At 41.4% G+C, this 21,672-nt stretch overlaps 1 long non-coding RNA gene across 1 annotated transcript in view; it reads left to right on the plus strand.

Annotated features, from left to right (window-relative positions):
* LOC115493459 (uncharacterized) overlaps positions 1-20,780 on the plus strand; it is a 32,979-nt gene extending 12,199 nt beyond the window's left edge. The window contains exons 4-5 of the long non-coding RNA XR_012053699.1: positions 15,573-15,705; positions 18,191-20,780. This is a non-coding gene — a long non-coding RNA (uncharacterized lncRNA). The remainder of the gene's footprint in view (positions 1-15,572; positions 15,706-18,190) is intronic.
* The last annotated feature ends 892 nt before the right edge of the window (positions 20,781-21,672 follow it).

Below are 21,672 nucleotides of genomic sequence, written 5' to 3' on the forward strand. Positions count from 1 at the left end.
CACAACCTCTTTCTTTCAAAACAACAACAGGAACCACACATTCACGCATTTTGGGGGCAGAGTGGCTGGAAAGTGCCCAGCAGAAAAGGATGGGGGTGCTGGTCAATAGCAGCTGAATTTGAGCCAGCTGTGCCCAGGTGGGCAAGAAGGTCAGTGGCATCTGGGCTGGGCAAACAATGGTGTGGCCAGCAGAAGCAGGGCAGTGACTGTCCCTCTGTTATGGACACTGGTAAGGCCACACCTCAAATCTGTGTCCAGTTCTGGGCTTCTCACTTCAGGAAGGACATGGAGGGGCTGGAGCACATCCAGGGAAGGGAACAGAGCTGGGGAAGAGCCTGGACTACAAGTCTGATGAAGAACCGCTGAGGGAGCTGGGAAAGGAGCTCAGACTGGAGAAAAGGGGGCTCAGGGGAACCTTGTGGCTCTCTACAATGCCCTGACAAGAGGGGAGAGCCAGGGGTAGGTTGGGCTCTGCTCCCAGGGAACAGCCTCAAGTTGTGCCAGGGTAGGCTCAGGTTGGATATCCGGAGGAATTTAATCATGAAAGGTTTGTCAAGCACTGGAAGGGGCTGCCCAGGGAGTTTTGTAGTCCCTACCATTGGTGGTGGCCAAGAAAGGACTGGATGTGGCACTCAGTGCTCTGGGCTGGGTGACAAGGTGGGGATTGGGCACAGGCTGGACTTGGTGTTCTTGTCCAACCTCAGTAATTCCGTGATTCCATTCTAGGATCCAATGCTTTAACAATGTCTACCTCTTCTGCAGACTTACCCAAAGTTTCATTACAGTTTATTTCCTAAAATTTTATGAGTTGTTACAAAAAGAACACCCAGAGAAATAGCACTACCTTCAGAATAAACTCATAACAGTTTCCAGTAACAGGTGCCCCTATTCCTTTATATGCTGCCTGAATGTTTCCAGGGACTAGTAAGGATGCTTTCAGTGTTTGTTCAATAATTTCTAGCAGGTAGAGCTGCAGAAAAACAATGGGGAAACATTTTTTATTACAGCCATCCATGAGGGTTCAACTTTTGTCTCTCTACAGAAGCAGCTGAAGGTTCCTATTCCCAACAAACCTATGCATTTCGTACCAGAACCCAGAGAGCAAAGCGAACAGATTGCTTCTCTCTCCCTCTAAAACAAGGGGATGCATCAGGGAAAGTGTTGTAGGGGTGGTTTAACCCCCTGCCAACACTGTGCTGGCTCTGTGAGGAACCAGTGTTGACTGATGTCTTCTCCTAGTTTTTTTTCTCTGCAATAATACTACGCAAAAAATTTCATAGTAAACCCACTAAAAGCTGTTGTCTTCAGAAGACAGAATGTTCCCTCAAAAATGAAACAAAAACCAAATCACCAATAATGATGATGATTAAATCTTAAAAAACCCCGGAAACTAACAGGAAAGCAGACACCCAAAAACAACCTACAAACCAACCAACAACAAAAAAACAAAATCAAATAAAGAAAACCTAATGAGACAGCTGGGCTGCTTAAGCAGATAGAGGGAAAATAAATGCTGATAGCATGATAAAAGTGGCTCATGTACTCAGGTAATCCCACATGGATAAAGTGATAAAACTAAAGACAATATTTTTGAAGAATTAAGTGCCAGGAAAATGGATAACACAGGGATGGAGTAAAAGAAATGTGAAAATTAGGTGAGACTAGTGAAGACAGGCAGGGTGGAGTTACATGAGAAACAAGGAATCTGATGATGATGGTGGACTGAACAGAACTGCACCGCATGGAGGCAGAAATGGTGCAGAGAACACTACACAAATACCTAGTGCTGTTCACATTTACAGTCTAACCAGAGCTGCTTTCTCCTGGGAATGTGAACATCTCTTCCTTTATCTAAAAGATGCACCACTGCAGCCCCCAAGCTAGAGGGGGAAAGTGTATTCCCCTCTACAACCAAAGAGTTCACCCAGCAGATGACAAATGCTGACACATGATGCAGAGGGACACCTGGAAGATCTTCACCTGACAGGCTGGTGCAGCAACAACCTCAGAGCCTGTTAGAGCCCCACCACACCAACAGGATGAGCTTTAGCAGAAAAGCACCAAGCAGTAAAGTCAGGCCAGCAAACACACCCAAAATCCTGCCCAAACCTACCTGTTCAGAAGTATATGCAAAATTTGTAAGTAAAACCAGATCTCAAATGGACTTGCACACTCAATAGAAAAGTGAACACTTTTAAGAATATCAGTTGTATAGAGAAATAGTCTTTTGAGACATGAACAAGAACCTGAAAATCCAAAGAGGTTTTGATAAACATTTTCCCACATAAAGCTAGCTAATTCAAAGAAAACTTTTATCTGTACAAACATTAACCATGTACAAACACAGAAACACTTTGCTCAGGTTAACACCATTTTAACATACCAATAAGCTAAGCAGAAGAAAATCTGTTACCAGCCTGCAGCATAGCAGTGGCTGAGAAAACACCTCACAGGTCTCATCAGTGACCTCTGCTATTTATTCTTGGACCAGTTGTCTTCACAAATAAGCAGACCTCACATTCCAAGCCCAGCTGTAAGGAACTTTATTAATTAACTTAATAACTTGCTGAGGGTTGAACAGTTCAGATTTCCTGGCACTGACCAAGCCATCTCTCCATGTGACAACGCACACGTCAGCAAAGCATCCGATGGCTCTAATTGTTTTTCTGTCTGACAACATCCAAAGTATTATCTCAATTTAGCAAGCCAGCAAATGCATTTTTCCCCCAGTCAGCACACAATGTACAGTCTTGTGCTCAGTGCAGATCAGGTTTGGTCATTTGTTTTCCTACAGTCCATCTTTAAAAAAAGCAAAGACTAAAGAGAAGCATCATATAATAAGGAAGTATTTGCTGACACTTCTAAGTTTGAAGAAAACATTCACCAAAGCTGCAAATGATCTGTACAAAGTGCCTTTGAATCAGTTCAAGCTCAGGGGAAACATTCCCATTCATTCTTTACAGGACAAATAGTTTTAATAGACCAAATAAGAAAAAGAATTTGTGGAACGTGCATCCCTCAGACCAACAGGCAGGGCTGAATTAAAGGAGTGTGTTAATAAAAGGACTGCCTAGGCGGAGTCCCCATCCCTGGAGGTGTTCACAAAACAATTGGACGTGGCACTCAGTGCTCTGGTTTAGTTGACAAGGTGGGGATCGGTCACAGGTGGGACTCAATGATCTCAGAGGTCTTTTCCTCTATGGATTCTGGGATTCCATGTGCCCCACAAAAGCTCACAGAATTCTCCTTTGGGGACCTGCCACTAGGAACATACACTCACATCAGAAATTGAAGATCTCTGTGCTGAAATCACTGTGTCTCATTAGGGTTTCTAAGCAAAACTCATTGCAAGTAAGTTTAAAAAAAAAAAATAGATCTAGGACCAGTTTGTTTTCTAGGACTGTGCAATAGAAGTTCACAGAGAGGTCTGAAAATCAGAAAATTTTCTGGCCACCTGCTTATCTCTGCTTCCCAAATATAACTTTGCACTGTTTTATTAGTCTTTGGTTTTCCTTCGTAGGTATTCTGTTCTTTATTTGCTGTCACATTAACTTTCATACCAGTAAAAGCTGATTTGCCTTGCCACTGATTGTTATCTGACAGCTCCAAATATATTTTTCGACCTGAAATCTGTACCCAGAATACACATGGTGCTTTTATGTCAGAGGAGGTAAAATAAGCCTTACCTCTAACACTGTGCAAATTTCTTTCTGAAACCAATAGAAGGGCTGGGGGGGAGAAAAAAAAAATCTCACTTCAGATTTCTCAATCCCATAAGTTCAGAACCAGTTCACCTTATACATATTAATTTAGGCAATGACTGGGAACAGGAATGCAAAACTAATTTACTGAGAGGCACACAAGCCAAAGCATGCCTGTGATCACAGCTTTTCCCCAGTTTGTCAGCCATCAGCTCCACACATGAGAAAATGTTCTCATTGCTTCTCCTGCCTGTCTCAGCTTTGCTGGGTACACACATTTCTCCTGCTGCCTGGGCATTGAGTCACTACAGGAAAAGCAAGTTTTCTACAGTGGTATTGCTGCCATCCTTGACTTTTGCTGCATTCTTTGCATCACAAGAGATCCTTTTCATCTCTCATCCCTCTTCCCCACTGCAGAACCCCACACTGCACAAAGTGCCTCTTGTTTCCTTGCTGTCTGTGTTGCACTTGTTCAGACTGGTGGGGTGGCAGACTTGAAATTGAAGATACCATGGCATGTGCATCCATTTCTTTCCTCTTCCTCACTTGGTCACATTTTTATTATGTGCAGCTTCTTGCTTTCTTATTTAAGGCTTCTTTTTCTTTACTTTACAGTCCTGTGTAAATCTGTCCTTACATAAAACTTAGATCTTATATCCACATCTGAATGGTTTCTTTGCATTTGGAACAGCAGTACTTCAAGTATTTGAAATGCATTTCAGGTTGAATACTTCAAAAATGTTTCTGAAGAAATACGGTAGTCTGATAGTTGGAAAAAAAAAATTCTTCCAGTGGTTTTTCAGAGCTGGGATTCATCTTGTGCTTGCCAGCTGAGGGCAAACTGAAAATGGAATGTAAGTGGAGACAGGATGTCTGGAAAGGACAGAAGTATTGATAATAAATGGCAGGGGGGCTGGTGTGTGGAAATGCCACTTGCATGAAGAGACAGTAGTCCCTGGCTTTTCTACTTCATAGATATTTGGTTCTTGAGACATGGGTTGCTGCATCCAAGCCCTGGGTGTTGCAGGCAAACCATTTCCTCCTTCTTTTTTTTTTTTTTTTTTTTTTTTTCATTCATTTATCAAGCTTTGGCAAGGTTTGCATCCTCTCACTTGCTGTAGAGAACAGTGAGAAAAACAGAATTATGCAATTCCTGTGGACTCTAAAGTTAAAATTACTTAGTTTGGGTTTTATTAATTTATCAATCACTAGGGAAGTCTGCAATATTCTAATCTTTGTAGTAGCAAAAGGGGGAAGACCTCACCTCATGGGTGTTTAATGATTCACTGTCATTAAACATTTGAGGGGAAAAATGTGCTTATTACTCAACTCAGAACTTTTTCCACTTTATTTACTGCAGTGTGAACATCAAACTGTAGTTTTTCCCAGTCTGCAACTGCAAAGATACTATTATTTTTTGCACTAATTACAATGCATGTTAGTCATTTCTCTCTCTGGCAGGAAAGAAACTCAGATTTTTGAAGGCATGTCATTCTGATATAATCTCTTCTCTTTGTTCCATGTAGGTCTGGCACTTCTGCAGACTGCTTCCTACAAAGGATAGTTGCACAATGTTTAAAAATGAGAATTTCTGGGCTTTAAAGAAATAAAGGCTTACATTTTGAATTGTAGTTGTTAAGGAAACATACTTTAGTATTTGATATCTTGGACTGAGAAATAAAAAATGGTGGCTAAATCAAGTCAAACGCATTTCACTTGTCAAATTGCAAAAATCTTCCAGATACCCGCAAGTTAATATTCAGGTCATTTATAAGTAAAGAAGAAAGATGTGAATGCCTGGTTTACCTCACCTGGTAGGCTTGACTTTTTACTTTTATAAATAAGAATTTTATAAGGAATAAGACAAGATTTCTTTCATATAACCTTTCCTAGGTCTGAGGAAACTCATGCAGTTGGATTTTAATTTAAATGCTATGTTTTGGATGTTTTTATTATTTAAAGCATATCATCAATACTTTAAATTTTGCACAGTTTTAGATGTTTATTTGCTTATTATCTTATGATTAGCACAAACTTTCTGTGGGCACTTCCCCTTGAGTTCTTTCCAGGATTTAGGTTTGCTAGGTAATTGTGCTTAATAAGCCATTCTGGCCTCCTGATGTTACCTGGTATTGTACACTTCCATAGCTGCATATCAATAAAGATTAGAAATCCCAGCAACCACTTTTTATTGAAAAGAAAACTGGCCAGGCTCTTTTTGTTGAGCTCCCTCACACAGTTCTAAATCCTTAACCCTGCCTATTACCTTAGTCACTGCTGCCAGTGGCTCTCCAGACTGCACAGCCTCTCCTCTCTTTCTGTGGAGAAAGAGAATCCACAGATCCTGGGGTGCTTTTAAATTAGAAGGACCAGGGGAAACTAAAAACGTCCTAATCAGATCTCTTGGGTTTGGTTTTGTTGTTTTTGTTTTGTTTTCTAAAGAGAAATGCAAGCTGGGCTTTGTCCTTCATAAGCAGTGTGATGATAACCCAGAGAACTCATCACAGCAATTCATGCAGCAGTGCTGAGGTGCTGTTTTGTGTAACTTGGCCTCTATGTCAGAAAGACTTGAGGAAGAATTTCTTCATGGAAGACATGGTCAGGCACTGGAAGGGGCTGCCCAGGGAGGTGGCAGAGTCACCATCTCTGGAGATCTTTAAGAAAAAAACTGGATGTGGCACCTAATTGACAAGGTGGTGATCGGTCAAAGGTTGGACTCAATGATCTTGGAGATCTTTACCAATGTTAATAATTCTGTGTTCTTCAGTACCAGTGCCTGGCATCCCAGGCATCTTTTAAGTTCAGAAAAAATGATAAAGATCCCCCATGATAAGAGGAATGATGGTACAATTCCTTCTGGAGGGATGAGTGTACTTCTAGAAGGTCTTGATTATATTGCCCATATCTGGATGCTTTGCAGGAACTCTTTAAAGCAGAACTGTGCTTGTCTTGGCCTCTCTGAAAGGCACCAGAATCCCCAAAGAGAAAGTGCACCCTGCCCAGGGTGTGGAGGTCAATAGAGTAAGCTCAATCAGCCCGAAAAGCAGTAGGGTTTCACCTGCTGATCCATTGTGTTTTAGTAGGTGCTCTGCAGAAATGGGTTAAGGGGCACCACGAAGGAGGATAAAGAGATTTACCCAGAAACTTGGTGGAGTTGCACTTCCATGTATGTGTGTGAGGTGACTCTGGTGAGTGAGCCATAAAGAGTTCACTGGGCAAGAAGTGAATAAGAAGGGCAGAGACCAGGGTGGAAGGACTTCCCGAGGGAAAGTAAGTTGATCAAGTGAAGAAAGGGGAGGTCTTTTGGCAAGTCTGCTGACTCCAGAAGTCTGTCCTGACATCCTTGGGCCAGGCAAATGGACAGGATGGGGTTGCTGAGGGTGCAGTGAGAAGGAGAAGGATGTAGCCATTAGGAGCTGAGAAAGCTTGTGACTGTATGGCCAGCAGTGAAAGACTTCATCTCAGAAAGTGCAAAATGTAGATGCTGTCTGAAAATACGGAGGTAAATAAACACATGGCAAGTTGTGCTGGTTTAGAAATTGTTGCCATGGAGAAGGAAGACAGGAGCAGGAAAAAGAAAATTTTCCCCCCATTGCCACACTGAATTTGACCTAACATCTATTTTCCATTGGCATTGCTGGCTGACTTCTGTTAATTGCTGTTAGTTTTTTGGCAGAGAATCATGTTTTTCCTGAAGAGCTCTTTGCTGGTTCTTTCTAAGAATGCAGTAAGCGACCTTTATTAGACTTCCAAGGGGAAGTGTATTTATTATGATGTTCATATCTGCACTTCTTGCTCCTCCCAGTGAGTTTTGGAGTTTAGGTGAGTTTCAGCAAAACTTATAGAAAATTGGTGGTTTAGAAAGTACAAAGTTTGTAACAGTTTCCCTAAAATTATCAGCTGAATAGAGAACCTAAGAATCCTCACCTCCTGAAGTGGAATTTGATTCCATGTCCATTCTGTGCAGTGTGGCCAGTTGGCCAAAGTGATGTAGGCTTCTCTTGGAGCTGCCTATGGTATGCCCCAGAGCTGTGGGAATTCAGATTGAAAACTATGGGAATTTCAAACTGAAAGAGGGAGAAAGTAGGTGAGATATATAAAAGGAATTGTTCTCAGTGAGACCCTGGTTGCCCAGAGAAGCTGTGCCTGCTCCATCCCAGAAAGTATCCAAGGCTAGGTTGGAAGGGGCTTGGAGCAACCTGGGATAGTGGAAGGTGTCCCTGCTCATGGCAGGGGGATGGGAATGAGATGGGCTTTTTCCACCCCAACGTGTTCTGTTGTTCTGAATTAAGTAATACGCTTAGAGTATTTCAGCCCATAAGCTATTGCTGTGTGTTATGATTACCTCAGATTTTGCTCTAATAAAATTAGCCAAGCTCACAATTGTCAAGAGAGGGGAAATACTTAAGTGATCCAGCTGAGTCCTATAAATAGAGAATAGAAGAAGCAAAGAAGTTCTCCTGTGCCTGGGGAAATACAGAAGTAAGCACAGCCAAGTGTAAATTCTAGAAAGCGATGGGTTCCCCCCACTCATTTATCTTGCTTAACTGTTTAAAGACTCCTCATAGTAATAAGTCCTGGTCTGTCTTGCAGACTTTTCTAGGTTGCCAGGAGAGCAACTTGAAATTTCTTAGGTAATGTTTAATGAATATTGTAGCTGCTCACTGAATAAAGCTTTGAGATTATAATTTCTTGGAACGGTTATGTTGCTTAAGTTGAAAGTGCCTCACCTTGTTTCTGTGTCAGAAATTGCATTTCATTACAGCAAGATTTCGGTAGTCGTGTCATACCATGGCTTTAAACCCTACACTTAACTGACTTTTAAGACTTCTATTAATTCAAATTTAAGTAGATTTCAGTTGCAGTATAAATTTTATTTCCTGCATTCTTCAGTATAAATTTGGAAGGGGAGGAATGGGCTATTTGTGTGCAAAGTTCACCACAATATAGAGGAAGAAGTGCTGTGTTTTGGTCCTTATCTTGAAATGTGGGAAGTGAAACAAGTTTCTTGTATGTTTGTTTTTTTTTCTGGAACTTGCCCTTAGTTCACGTTCCAGGTGCAGAGAACACCTCTCTGACAGCTGAGACTCAGGGTGGCTGTTGTCAAATGACAGAGCAAATGCTGCACATGGGCTTGAGTGAAGTGTAAAGAACTTCAGCCCTACAAAACCAAGAGTTAATGCAGGTCTTGCCAAAAGGGAGCAGATGAGCTCATTGCCTCATTAGTGTAAATATTGGCAATTACACACAAATGTCTTCAGTCCCTCAGATGGGTGTGGGTGTTTGTGGACAAGCTGTGAGTGGAGAGGGAAAAAGTTGAAGGGGTGGAGCTGTGTCTTCATTGGAACCAGTTTGGAGAATGACCTATTTTGTCTCCTTTGAAGCCAGGGCATCTCCAGGTCCAAGGCAACTTTGAAGTGTGTGTGTATTGTAGCTTTTGTATAAATATTTCCCTTGCAGTGAACCTGCTTGCATATTTTCTCTGCTCTTTGTTTTCTTTCACTCCCACACGCTATTTAGACCATATTAGAGAGGTACAGATGTGACTTCCACCTAATGCTGCTGTTTATTAATAAAGTGGTGTGCAATAAAGCTGTTTTCTCAAATGCACTATATATTTACTGCTAATGAGGAACAAATACTTACATGGCTTTGGAAGACATTACAGTGCAGTAAATGTCTGCCTGTTAACTGAGAGGATGAATCAGGAGATGTTTATTTAATGCACATGTCTTTTTTTTGAGCTGTTTGTCACAGCATTGATATGCAGTGCAGGCTCCTTGACTAACATATCTGGAAAAGGATATTCCTCTGCCACAGAATAAATCCATCCCAGCTGCTGTCTGAACCTCTGCTGTACTGCCACCAGCTATCCTGCTGGAGCCAGTCCACACGAGGGACACTAAGGGGATCAGAGGGATGGAGCAGCTCTGCTGGGAGGAAAGGCTGAGGGAATTGGGATTGTTCAGCCTGGAGAAGAGAAGGCTTTGGGGTGACCTCATTGTGGCTTTCCAGTGCCTGAAGGAAGCATACAGAAAGATGGAGATCCCCTTTACAAGGGCCTGGAGTGACAGGACGCGGGGAAATGGCTTCACACTGACAGAGAGCAGGGTTAGATTGGATATGAGGAAGAAATTCTTCCCTGTGAGGCCGTGGTTGCGTGGAGAAGCTGTGGCTGCCCCATGCCTGGCAGTGTCCAAGGCCAGATTGAATGGGGCTCAGAGCACCTGGGATAGTGGAAGGTGTCCCTGCCCATGGCAGGGGTTGGAACTGGAACTGGATTGTCTTTAAGGTCCCTTCCAACCCAGACCATTGTGTAATTCCATGATCCAGCCCTTCCTAGAACAGTGGCCCCCAGTGAGGCTTTCTAGGATGAATCCACTCAATCCTGCCTCTCTAGGATTGTGATATTTCATACTGACAATTTTGTTTGTTAGTAGCTAAACTTAAGAATGAAGAAAAGGAGTGCTGTCAGTAAAAGGAAGGTGATACTTCAGTCCTAATCCTGAAACAGATTCAGGGTTGGGATTTAGTGAGTAAGCTCACTTGAATTGAAGTCACACTTGTATCACAGTAAATCCTATCTCAAGAGCCGAAAGAAGTGCTGCATCAGATATTGTTTTGATTTGCTTGTACATATCCTAACTATAATGCTCTTAAGTTTTAAATATTTCCATTTCTGCTTTAGAAACGCTCTGACTGGAATCTAATAGTAGCAAGAATCCTTGAAACTCTGACTTGAGTGCTGTCATCAGTTCCAAAACACCCTTGGGTTTTTATGCCACAAGTCCATGTGGAGTTCAGATGCTTTTTGTATCTAATCTTAAGAAGAGTATTAATTTCAGAGTTGTTGTAATTCAAGTGCGAGAGCGTGAAACTTACTGTTAAAAATGCAAGGTTATGCGCTCAGAAGTGACCAGATACAAAGGAACTTTAGTAAGCCATCTGTTTCCTTGGCTTACCTGCTGGCTTGTTTCCTTTCCAATATTTTGTGGGGATTTGAAAATATTTTGCAGCACAGTTGGGTCAGCCTGGTAGCTCCAGAGATACAAAGTGTTACAGACTGTGATGGGAGCACTATCACTCCAGCCATCAATCTGTGTTTGTGACAGCTGGCTGGAACCCACTTTTCCACAAAGGCCATGAGAATTTTAGACACAGTTAATAATCATGATGGTTTGTAGCTATGTCATCATTTGTATCCCAGTTTGCATGAATGTTTTGTGCTGTGCTGCAGTTAAATCTTTACTAAATAGTGTCTCTGGTTTCTTCAGATTGTCATATGTGATTTAAATACTGTGCAGGAACATGTCCTAAAGGCTTAACACGCTTGCTGAAGTCAGAGATCAGTCTTAGAATTAAAATACTGAAGACAAAAATAAAATTTTCAAGGTGGAAGAATTATTTCAGGTAATAACTGAATAGTTGCCATTAACAAAGTGTATCTTTGTAAGAGCTGGTAAGAAGTGTGGCTTTACCTCCTCCTCTCACTTCTCCACCCCCAAAAGAAAACAAGTTAATTCCTTCTAGATAATGCTCACCATTGCAAAGAGAAGAGACAATTTGTTGTTTCTGTGCTGTAAAGATTGCAGCTCAAGGAGAGATTGTAGCTCAGGGAGAGGTCAGAAATGTTATGTAATTAGGCAAAATACCAGTTGTAGCATTCTGTGCTTCAGAACAATGTTTCTTTCCCTCATTTTTTCCCACCAAATTGTTAGCTGTATTGCAGCAGGAGAAATTGCAGTGCAAGCAGCAGTTCATGTTCTAGGCAGCTGAGGGTTCCTGGATAGAAGTCAACTGGTAATTTTTCTGGGAAACTGACTTGGGGAATTTTGGGCTGTCCAGAGGCACGGTTTCATGCAGCCTTTGTTGCCAGAAACACATAACCAAACTGCCTGCATGTCAATGCTTGTACAGACTCCTGTGTTGGTGCTGTGCTGTCCTCTCAAAGATGAGATATCACTTGTGGCATCAGGATTTTGGCTTGTTTGACACAGATGTCAGAACATCTTTTGGCCAGTCTCATGGAGGAAAATTCTTGGTCCTAAAGTCTCTCTCAAGCTTGTTGTCAACACTCACCGTCATGGCTGTGGGACCTCTGGTTTATTTGTTTCAAGCAGTGCTTATTATCTCAGAGCATTCTTCTGGAATAGCAAAAGAATAACTTCCATGAGGGTTAGTCCCACAAAAAAAAACCTCTGTGAACACTCTTCTTTTCAAAGAAAGTCATGGGCTGATTTCAAACCCACAACCTGTTCCTTTCAGTAAAAGTTTTGCCGGCAGAAGACTTTCACTTGATATTTTTTACTTGAACATGACATGAAATATTTTTGCTCATTTACTGATGGGAGGCTGCATATCTTGTAGGATGTTTCTTCTTCATCAGTCTAAAGGAGAAGGCTTTTTGGAAAATGTTACTTGGCTCCATACCAGCATTCTTTTGTTGGGGGTGACCTTCCAAATGCATCCCTGTTCATGGTCTCCTGGATGGTTTACAAACTTTCTGGGTAGATGGACTGGTTTCTTTGTGCTCGTTTGTTTGGTATTTTCCAATCAAGACTTACTAGCACGAAGTAATTCTTATTATATGGTTTACAGCATGGGTGGAACAAGCTGTTTGTCCTGGGCCCTACCTGGTGTCATAGCAGGGAAAAACAAAGAGCACAACTTGACCATAGCGCACAGGGAATGGAAAATCAAGGGTAAATGCCAAACTCCAAATAATGTTTGGTTATTGCTAATTACAAATTAAAGCACCCTGACTTTCAAGTGTACTAAACAACATGCTGGTGACTTGCTGGAGCTGCAGAAAATCACTGAACTGGTTGGTCAAAATTCTGCTGCAGCAGGATTTTAGCCCTGATTTGAGGTACATGATGCTTTCAGGCAGTGTGAACCTTGTAAAAAGTAGAAATGAGGTGAAATTGGCATCTTGATTTTAGCTCTCAGGTTTCCTTGTGACTTATGCTTACAACAAGATGTCTTGCAAACATCATCTTGGAATACTGTTTCTTTTCAAATGCTAGAAAAGTCCTTTGCACTTAGTCTGACCTGCTTGTCTTTTGTGAAGCTTCAGCCTCTTCTATATTTTGTAAACAAGTTGTGGAGAGGTAGCTAAATATTAGCATATATATACATGCTATATATAGATTTGTATGTGTATATGTATATATATGCTGGATTTTCTTTATGCTTAAAAACTGAACAAATACCTGAAGGAGTAAGATACCATCAGGTAATTAGGATAAAAGGGGAATTTAGGGAAAATGCTTAATGCATGGTAAACAAGGTAATTGAGGAAGCTTCAGGCAAGGTAATAGAGAAGTGGGGGAAGAAGTAGCTGTGGAATGCCAGATTTCCATGCTTGGTTCCAGTGACAAATAAAGGAGTGACACTGCAGTCACCTGGCAGCCGGCCACAAACTCGCTCCACTGAAAGGAATTTATTCAAAATAGAGTCAACAACAAATTCTTAAATATTTCATCTTGGCAGAAGAAAGCCTGGCTCAACACCACTACATTCCAATCTTCCTGGAGTTCCAGGTTAACATATATATGTGTATGTGCTCTGGTTAAGTGTCACCCAGGAAAAAGAAGAGATCAGTGTCTGTCTAAATTCTGTGTGCTGGTTCAGCCAGCAGGACTGTCCCCACGGCTGGTACCACCCCCTAAACCATCACACTCCATTAGCAAGAGGCTGGTGTTGGCTGAAGGCAGCAATTAATGCTCTGGAAATGTTCACTTTAGAAACCATCCACTGATGTGCATTAAAGAGACACTGCATATGCCTAGAATGAAGGGCTGAAAGTGCTTTAATGAATAACGCAAAACATCTCTCAAATATGAGGTAACTTAAGACAAGTCTGAAGCCAGACTCTCACCAACACAGCATTTTGAGTGCTGTACATATGGACAGGTGATAGGTACCTGCTGAAGGGTGCATGTACCACCCTTCCAGCAAAGCTCCTCCTCACCATAGAGAGTGGATTTTCTATATGTGCATTGATATTTCTACTAATTCTACACTGTATTAAGGATAATGAAAGTATTCATCCAATTCTGCTTTGCTTCAGGTTTTCCTGTACTAAGATAAAGCTGTACCTTTATCCTTATCTGTACCTCTGATACACAGAGCATAGGACAAGCTGTCATTGTGGCAAATGAACAAAGCATTTTAATTTATTTAGCTCTGTTGGTCCCTCAGCTGTTTCAGTTATCAACAAAATACTGCTATAAATACTGCGTTTGCAATAGAAGGAGTGGTAAAATGGCAATATTCACACAGACATGAAAAAGGTGGTGTGACTGCTATGAAAGTCTATCACTGAGAAGCCGATGTGTGTACAAAAGGCAAACCAGCTTTAAACAGGGCCTGTAAATAGTGACAAGCCAGAGAAGAAGCTGTATTCTCAGTTTTTTCACTTGCTTCACTAGCCTCATCTACATCATAAAACAGGAACTCAAAAAATCAAACCAATATGAAAAATAAACCACTGAGTAATCTGAAAGCATGTATTTTAGTCTAAGTTCAGATTTTTTTCCTGTATCAAGGATTCATCATGTTGTCAGGAAAAAACACCACCTGCTACTGTTTACTTTCCCTGACAACTTTTTTTGATTTTCGGCAATGTCTGAATGGCCGAGCTGGAGACAACTCCTCACAATGAATCACAGAATCATTAAGGTTGGAAAATATCTCCAATACCACAGAGTCCAACCTTTGACCAAGCACCACCTTGTCACCCAAACGAAAAACACCAGTTGTTTCTTGAACACCTCCAAGGATGGTGACTCCTCCTCCCTGGGCAGCCCATTCCAATGCTTGACAAGCCTTTCAGTAATCTTTCTGAAGCGAAGATCTGCTGCCCAGGATTGACATACAAGCAGAGGAGCCAGGGACAAAAGCCTCCTCTTGTTTCACACTTCCCAGTGACAGGTTAGCTGTGGGCCTCCCTCTTACACAGCAGGAAGGTGCATATCCATGGAGATCACACCAGCACTGGAAACTCAGCAGCTCTGCCCAGAACACAACTGGTTAGAGAAAATATTGCACAGAGCAAGGGAACTGGGATCTTGCTCAGATTTCTCATCTCAGGAAAAAAGAGAGAGTGATGAATTTAGGAAACTGCCCCTGCCCTGGAAGTGTTCAGGGCCATGTTGGACAGGGCTCTGTGCAAGCCAGTCTACTGTGAAGTGTCTCTGCTCATGGCAGCGAGTGGAAGGAGATTATCTTTAAGGACTCTTCCAACCCAGACCATTTCGTGATTCTTTAAGTTTTAGAGTTTTTGGAATATTTTATGTGCAAATACTTTCAGAAGGGAGCAGGGAAGCTCTTTCTTGGAGGGTTTTGGTGCTAATTTCTTACCTGCAGATGAAGACAGAGATGTCTGTTTATGCACAATCTGCTACTCCAGGCATCAGTGTTCACTCTGCTGACAAAGGCAGTTCCTAGAAGGAAAAAAAGAGAAATATTGTTATACATTAGTGAAATAACCTTCTTGAGGATGAAGTTCTATTCCCCCTCCTTCCTTTTAATGTTTTGGAAAAACACCAGCTTCACCTGGCACCTATAGATCTACAACAGCCTGGTACACACAAGCAGTACTTTATTTTTGAAAAGTTAGTTCAAAAGAAACGTGGAATACTGCTTTTTATTTGCTGCTTCTTATACATTGTGTGACATGTTCATGCTATAAATAAAGAGTGGTAAACAACATTTCAACAGCTTTCCAGAACATTAGGAAAAAAAAAAAAAAAAAAAAAAAAAAAAAAACCCTAAGCACTGTATTAGGTAGTCACGAGCATCTACCACTGGTAAATTGTAAATATAGGAGATTGTGAAATAATCTTCTTTCCCAATTTTCTTTTTAAGGAAAATAATCTCAGACTGGAGCGCTTCCAGATGTATAACCCTCCAAGTGCTCTGGAGCTGCACACCCTGACTCCCTCACAGCAGTGAATCACGAGCAATGCACGCACAAACAGCCAAACCAACTGGGCAAAAGGTAACAAATCCCAAACTGCTGATTAAGACTAATAATCAGCTCAGAAGGGATGCTTACTGCAACAATGTTTAACAGCATCATTGTGACAGACATTGCCTAATATTATGGCACAGCCAAGGAGAACATGTGAGATGTGGTTATTTTTAAGCCTTCATCACCAAAGATTTTCTGAGTTATATTTTAAAGGAACATATCAATTATGTGTAACTCTACATGGAAACTTTATAGAGTGCAGCATGGAAAAACAGCATGGAAAGTGCAGCATGGAAAAACAGCTCTAAATCACAAACTTTCCACTGGTATTTCAGCATCTCCTCTACCACCGTTGTCAGATACTGAATTTTCTCCAGACAAAATGTTTGTCTCCTAATATCTATCTGATGGAAACATGTAATAAGTACCAACTCCAGCATAAGAACATCATAAGAGTTCAGAAAACAACAAAAACCTCTCAAAGATCTGGAAAGAAGGGAGGTCTATAAAATACTGAACTATACACACTATGCATCAAAGCCCTATAGAAATAATTGCACCTCTCATTATAGCCCAAACTCCACAACAGGACATTCAGGAGCTCCAAAAGTTTCAGGCACATATCATTTTCACCATGACTGACTGAATAGGCAGCTTTCATTCACAAACTGATATTAATTAAATTCCTGGGTTGCCCAATATGTTTTTGTGATGTTTTGCGCTTTCCACTCTCAGACCCACTAACATTCACTAACAGTTCACAGAAGTCTTTTACTCTAACTCTGAAATGAACAGAATAATTTTTGGTGAGTTTATGTCTCTCAGCTGAGAAGCCGTAATTTAACAGAAGGAAGATATGTTTATTAAATCTCCTTAATGTATTCGATTACAGTTCCATTAGAGAACATTCCTTTAAGTTCTCTGCTCAGGTTTACTCACCATCTAGTCCTAAGTAGGGTCAAACTCAGTAAGTCATAGAAAATGCAGAACATTGATCCAACCCAACACAATCACGTTAAATCACCAGTGCTTGAGCCCCAGTTACTTACCCATCCCCACTTACACATGTTAGATTAGGAAAATAAATCTGGTTTTAGGATACAGATGGTGAATTAGTTAATCCAGAAGGACAGATGCTTCAATTTTGCTGAGGGAGGGAGAGATAGAGAAGAGAGAAATAATCACCTCATCCTAAACTATGAAAACTCAGCTTTGAGATGCTGAAACTTGTCTTCATCTACTACAAACTGATCAACTGCCAATACACAAATAGTAAACATTTTAATTACCACTGTTTGTTAATTACCCCAGGACACTTTCTGCAGAGAAGAGGGGCCGTGATGCTATCCAGCAGCAGGGACTGACACTTCCACTCCAACAGAGCCACATTATCTGTAGCTCTACTGAAGCCCTAAAGCTCCTCTCAGACCACTCTGCAAACTGAGTGGGAAGGAGTAAGGATAAGAGCCACATTCTGTCCTTAGGGACCCCTATTAAATCAGATTCCCAACATCAGCCACTTCCTCTTTGTTTTCCTCAAGCCATATGGCTTCCTGACAAAATCTGTACAAACAATAAATCCATTAATCAAGCCACTGCTAGAGGAAAAGGCTTTTTCCCCCCCCCTTCCCTTCATCAATCGAGACATTTTCATGGAGATGTTTTATGTATTTTATTTTATGAAAATCCCAAGGAAAATACTAAAGTGGTCTTTGTTCTCACACTGCAGCCCCAGTTCAGTTCATAATTGTAGATGGAGATCCTCACATAAAATGCAAAGAGACACAGGAATAGAGAGAAGCCAGTCAAACCAACAAGAAAAGAGTCCAGCCTAATTGAATCTTAGCAGGAATACAGCATAAATTACTACCTAGGTTTGCTGGCATACTGTCTCAAAAAAACAAAAGTTGCAAAGAAAACATAATTAAAGAAGTAGATAAAATAAGAGAGGCATTAAAAGCCTATTCGCACAAGGTTCTGAGGATATGCACACATGCAAATGCCACAAGCAGCTCCAAGGAAGAGTTTCTTTTAAGAGGTGACACAAATAAAGGACTTACCCACATGCAGGGAACTCGGGGGGAGGGAGGAAATACAGAGAGGAGCAAGATTTCTACCTCTTCGAGGTGAGAAACTCCCTTTAAAGCAGGTGGAAAGATCTCCTACTCCACTCAAAGAAGGGAGAGGAACACTAAACCCAAACCTAATCTGGCTCATTCTTTCACCAAATTAAACATACACCGGAGGGACTGCTGGAAATGCAAACTGCCTGTTTTGATGATCTGTTCCCATGGAGGCTTTTCCTAAAACTTCTTTGACTGAAATTTTATTACTCAACAGTCTGCAGTGCAGGAGGATTTGGAAGAACAAGAAATTACTTTCCAACTCTGGTGGTCTCTTGCAGTCACACACTTCTAAAGCAACTGTGACCCTTCCACTCACACGGAAGGAAAGCAAGATTGGCATGGTAACAAATCTTTTTACCTTACATCATGTTTTACTTTCTTCACAGGTGGTCTACAGCTTACTGGATGACCAAAACGGTTCCTCAATTCATGTGAGCAAAACCAACCCTCTGTTTAAATGAAGTACAGGAAACACAAGGCAGCTTATGACACTGACAAAGACCTTACAGAGAAAGAGCATTAAAAAAGGTGCGAAGTTCACTTTTCAAAACTTGGAGCAGGATTTTTTTATGGGGGAGGGGAGGGTGTTGTTTGCAGTTTTTTTAAAATACAGGAAAGCAGCATTCTTGCTTAAAAGTGGGAAATCTTTGAAATTACATTGCTTTTGTTGAATTAAGTAACAATTAGCTACAAAGAAGAAACAAAACCCCAGAGCTTAGAAAGTTTGAGTCATTATCTCCAAGGAGACACATCTGTAATGTTAACAAGGTCAGAACATTTCAGTCAGTTCTTGTGAGTACTGGGAGATACAAGATGTTAGCTTCTGTTCCTATCAAGGCAATGACAACTCTGAAAGACTGCAGATATCACTTGGAGCCTACACCACTATGAATTATTAGCCTTGAGGCCACAGCCTAGAAAGATACCACATCATATCCACAGTACAGATGGATTTGTGGATGCCTTGAGGTAAAATGAAAGGTATGTTTGTTTTGGACAGGGTGGTAAGGAGGATCAGGTGCTGCCAGATAGGGAGGCCTTTCACCACATCTGGGGCAGATGGTCCCAATTATCTTCTCATCACTGCTAATCAGAAGCCATCCTTCAGCAGCTATATAATAACCTATGTAAAAACAAACCTGGGATTGCTCTTTGGCTTCCAGCAAGAGGAGAGCCTGCCTGTCACAAGTCAGTCAGTGAAGGCAGCATCCTGTCTTGGAGTCTCATTTACGGGACTGTGGTATGGAGCTCTGCAGGTGCAAGACAGCGTCTTCACATCAGGTAAGAAAGCGGAATACGGGTGATGCTGACAAGAAAATTTAGGGGCACGCCAGTGGGGAGGAAAAGGCTGCCAAATTAACAGGACCTCTAGCACCCTGCCTTGGCTACTGCTCTTACCTACAGGGACAAAACTGATCCAAACTGGAAGCAAGATACATTATTTGGAGACTATAAAGAGCATCAAGCTCTTCATATTCTCACTTGACTGTTGAAGGTGGCAAGTCATAATATGATCCAAAGAATTTATTGCCTCTTTTCCCTGAGCAACCTAACACCTCAAACAGAATTGAGAAAGGATTTGTCCAGCCAGACTTCACTCCATCATTAAGTCCCATACCCTGTGTTAGCAGAAGCAATGCTATTTACATCTCAGAAAATAAGGTGCTTCTTTGTTACTGCTATTACGCTCTTCTCAGGAAGAGAAAAATACTGCTTATCTTCAAATTCAGCTCTCAACTACTCCTTATTTGCCCACAACACTGCATCCTAGTTCTTTAAGCTCTACTGTGGTGTTGAAAAGCAAGGGCTACAAAAAACATGTTGACACATAAACCAAGAAGAGTGGAATTAAAATTATAAAGCAGCTTGATGTAAAGAAAAGTCTTGACTGATCTCCAGAGTTCTGCCTGTCATTTGTCTCCTTGAAAGTACGTGAAGGGAATCTGCTTTCCAGGAACAAGAGACTTGAATTCATTTAATACATTTCTAAGCCTTTAGAGTTACAGTTGTTGAGAAAAGAGAAGAAGAAGAACACTTGAAGTGATTTATTTTCTTTTTGATTAAACAACACAGCCAAGAGAGCCATGGCACATGAGCTCAGAGGACATCAGAGCAGAATACCCAGGTAGAGCAGTTTGCTTTCTCTTCCTCCAAACACTTTATTTTACAACCCCTATGATTAATGTCCATGGAACCATTACTCCAGGATGTAAAGGGGATGCTGATAGAGCAGAAAACCATCACAGCTCACCCACAGACTCACCTGCATGTCCTATTCCCTCATCCTCATGGCTGCACCTGAAAAACACCAGGGGAATTGCACAGAAACCAGAAGCTTCTCTTCTTGTCAGCAAGACCTCTTCATTTTTTTCAGCACAGGAGGCACTGAGGTGTCACACTCACTGACAGGAGGAATGCTTTCCTCTGCTTCCTTCAGCAGCTGCTGCTGATCAGAGGATTCCCTCCCAAAACACTGCCCTGACCACACCGCTGTGGTTCCACACACTCAGGCTTACTTCACAAGGTCATTATTCAACAGAACAGCAGAGAAAGTCATGGCAAGAATTTGCTTTGTTGTTGAAAACTTCTTTTACACTCACAGTCAACCCAAGTCCGCCCTTTGATTTAAAGAGAACAGCTCCCTTACTTTACATTCCTGTCTTACTTGCACAATTTCACACTTGACTACTAATTTTTCAAACACAGCAAACTCTTGCCATACCTACCTATGACTAAGTATTTTGCACTGGTTCTCAGAAAAACACGTATGAGAAAGCATATTTAAAGAAAACGAGCAAAAGACTGAGTAATAACAGTCAAGCAGCATTTAGCAGAAATCAGGATTAGGCCTGGACATTCACATACCCACTGACCTGCTTGGGTTGGAGGTTAGCTCTTGTTATTAATCCTAGTGGTTAGAACTACAGGAAGGCATTTCAAAGGAATGATTCAAGTTAAAACATGTATTTCATTATCATGCCCATCTCTGAAACAGTACAGCTGGGCAAGTCATCCAGGTATTTAGGCAACATAGAAGGGGTAGCACACAAAAATAGAAGTATAATGACGTGGCATTTGTTTTCATTTCATTCCTTGAGGATATTTGATAGTAACTGAAAAAAATAATGGAATAAGATTCTGGTTTATTTCTATTTGTCTAGTTAAACTAATGTAGAACTAATGAAAAACAAACCCAGATCTCCCTTTCCAGAGGAGCTGTGGCTGCTCCATCCCCCAAGGCCAGGCTTGGATAGAGCTCTGAGCAAGCTGGGATAGCGGAAGGTGCCCCTGCCCGTGGCAAGGGGACTGGAACAAGATGGGCTTTAAAGTCCCTTCCAGCCCAAGCTAATAAAAGAATTTATGATTCCTTTAGCACTGAGCAGGTGTCCCTGCCAGCAGAATGACTGCACTGGTAGCAAAACAGTGGCTCACCATGCAGCCTGCATCTGCAGTACAGCCAGAACCCAACAGCCCCTCCAGCTCGCTCACAGTTGATACCACGATTCTCGAGTAAACAATGCTCCACCTTCTAGGCACTGCCAGACAATTTCCATTTCCACATCATATCAATTTATAGGCAATTCTTGAGAGCCTGTTCTATTTTTGAAAATAATGAAAGACTGCTGCTATCTTTGCAAGTACAAGCTCTTCTTTTTTGCTTCTCTGAGTTGTTTACACAGCATCCCTTTGTGTGATGATTTAGCCTGGTTTCGTATGAGCACCAAGGTAGGTTACTTTGCAAAGCCCAAATCAGGTGCATAAAATAATTAAGATATCAGGATTAAACAGTCACTGTTTGTCAATTAAAACTGGTTCACTTTAGAATTAACCCAAGCCAGTAAAAATATCCAGTGTCAAGTCAGTTTTG

This window comes from Taeniopygia guttata, chromosome 1A, assembly GCF_048771995.1.
Source record: "Taeniopygia guttata chromosome 1A, bTaeGut7.mat, whole genome shotgun sequence".
In the NCBI taxonomy this organism is placed as follows: Eukaryota; Metazoa; Chordata; class Aves; order Passeriformes; family Estrildidae; genus Taeniopygia; species Taeniopygia guttata.